The following is a 2,592-nucleotide window of genomic DNA, read 5'->3' as shown; positions in this document are numbered from 1 at the left end:
GTTGTAGGTATTCTTCGAACTTTGATTTAAAAAAAAAAACAAAAAAAAACGTATCTTTTAAGAACAGAAACTTGTTGATGACTAACTATACGAGAAGATATTTTGTGGGAACAGCTAATGATTTTTGTTGTTGTTGTTTTGTTGTTGCTTATTTGGTTGGGTTTTTTTTATAAGCTTTTGTTTTAACCTCTCGGAGTCACAATGTACTGCATCATCGCTAATGCAGTGAGTATTCGTGTTAAAGATCATGGAAGAGTCCGACACTGGTATGGTGATCGTGAACCGGGGGAAGACTGATACCAAATAACCAGCCACGGGAAGTATGCATTCGATTTTGCTTCCAGCTATCCTGACGGCACTTCCTTGATAAGTGCTTTCAAGCAGGCAGCAACGGTCAACAGTCGCTCCGAGTTTGTTTTTATAATGTTTAATGTTATCGTTATATGAGTCACTTCCCCAGTACACAGCAAAATAAATCTTTGTTGTTGTATATGTTGATGTTGTCACGTTGTTGTTGTTGTTGTTGCTGCTGCAGACATTCAGTTTCCTATGTTGTAGTGATATGAATTTCCCAGCACAGCATGTCAGAACACTGACTTGTTGCGGATTTGGTGTCAGTTTTAGCCAGTCTAACGGACTGTGCGTTTCACACCGCAAACATATCACCCCTGAAAGACTTGTAATAAACACACGCCGAGTAGAATTTCTTCTTTCTTAGCAAGCTGAGCACAAAGAAGACACAAAACAAAAACACATTAAAAAACAAAAACCCACTTCTGTCCGGCAGTTCTGTCTTGAATTTAAAATCCCAACAGAAATGGGAGAAAAAATGTCAAATATGCGTCTCACTTCCCTCTCCCTCCGAGCAACAACCCCAATCACCACACACTGACACTAAAGTCAAGTCGAGCGAGAAATATTCGCCAGAGTTGTCTTCATCACCCAAGAGAAAAGAAAAACAAAACAAAACACACGAAAACGATTCTACAACAGACGTCATGAGCATCCCCATTCACCACGCACAATATACACATTGCGAGTCCCCCCCACCAAAACTAAACACAGGCATTTTCTTATACTGCTGCTGCTGCTGCTGCTGCTGCTGTTTATGCTGGTACTGCTGCTGCTCTAAGCTTGCATCGATTATCCATGGGGGAGGAAAAGGAGACAGATAAAAGGGATCGAGCGTATGAGAGAGGAGGGGGTGGGGTGGGGGGAAGCATTCATAGAAAACCTGAAGCACGAGATGAACTGGTCCAGCCACTGCCCAGCGTTATATTAATTCCTTCTCTGTTTTATATCTGCCGCTCACTTTGCCTCGTGGCAGCATGCACCACCACAGCCATTCTAGAGAATGACGAGAAAAACTTTCACATGTATCTTTTTCCTGTTCTCAACGAATGCTGCCTCTCTCTCTCTCTCTCTCTCTCTCTCTCTCTCCTGTAACTCAAACGACACAAAAGCTCGCTTGCTGTTCCCAAAGCATGCCCACTGCGCTTTGCTTTTCTTATGTTTTGGGATTTGGTGATGCGCGCAGACACGTGAAAACTCTTCGCTGCTTGCACGAGCGCGTGGTTTGTCAAGTGTTTCTACTGGCTCCCGGCACGCGCGGTGTGTCAGTCACTGCGCGTGCGGACGGAGGATTTCGATGAAGGATTCTTGCTGCCATTTATAATATGTGATGAATGTTGACGGTGGTGATGATGATGATGATGATGCAGATGATAGATTAGACATCATGTTATTTATTGATGCATTACAGGTGCGACAGTTCTTATCTATCTATCTATCTGTCTATCTATCTATCTATCTGTACATGAACACACACACACACACACACACACACACACACACACACACACACACACACACACAGATATATATATATCAAAAAGAAATATATATATATATATATATATATATCTGTGTGTGTGTGTGTGTGTGTTTTCCGCCTTTTTCTTCCCCTTGATTTTTTCACCAATCCTTTTCTTGTTGTTGTTGTCAAGTTGTTTTGTTAAGTGTGGGTACGTTCTTTTCTTGAACGAAAGATGACGCTTCAGTCCCACAGAATGCACATCTACATGGAATCAACCACTGAATCGAAAAGAAACAAACAAAAAGTGGGAGGGTGGAAGGAGCGGGAGGGAGAAGGGGGCTAGAAAAATCTGCACATCCCCTGAGGGGGCATGACTGAGGTGAGGGTGAGACCATACTAAAATGTTGCTGCAAATTCTATGTTGTGTACCAAATTTGCCTCTCTCCCTCTCTCACTCTGTGTGTGTGTGTGACGGTGTGTGTGTGTGTGTGTGTGTGTGTGTCTATCACACACACACACACACACACACACACATACACACACACACACACACACACACACACACACACACATGACACAGACACACTCTCTCAGACACACTCTCTCTCTCTCTCTCTCTCTGTATCACACACACACACAGACACTGTCTCTCTCCACACACACACACACACACACACACACACACACACACACACTATCCCACCTCCTCACCCCCGAACCTCCCTCCTGTCTCTCTTACCCCCTACCTCCCCCTCCCCCCCACCAGCCCCCCCCCC

The sequence above is a fragment of the Babylonia areolata genome, chromosome 9, assembly GCF_041734735.1.
Source record: "Babylonia areolata isolate BAREFJ2019XMU chromosome 9, ASM4173473v1, whole genome shotgun sequence".
Lineage (NCBI taxonomy): Eukaryota > Metazoa > Mollusca > Gastropoda > Neogastropoda > Buccinidae > Babylonia > Babylonia areolata.
Note: the sequence above shows the minus strand (reverse complement) of the source record.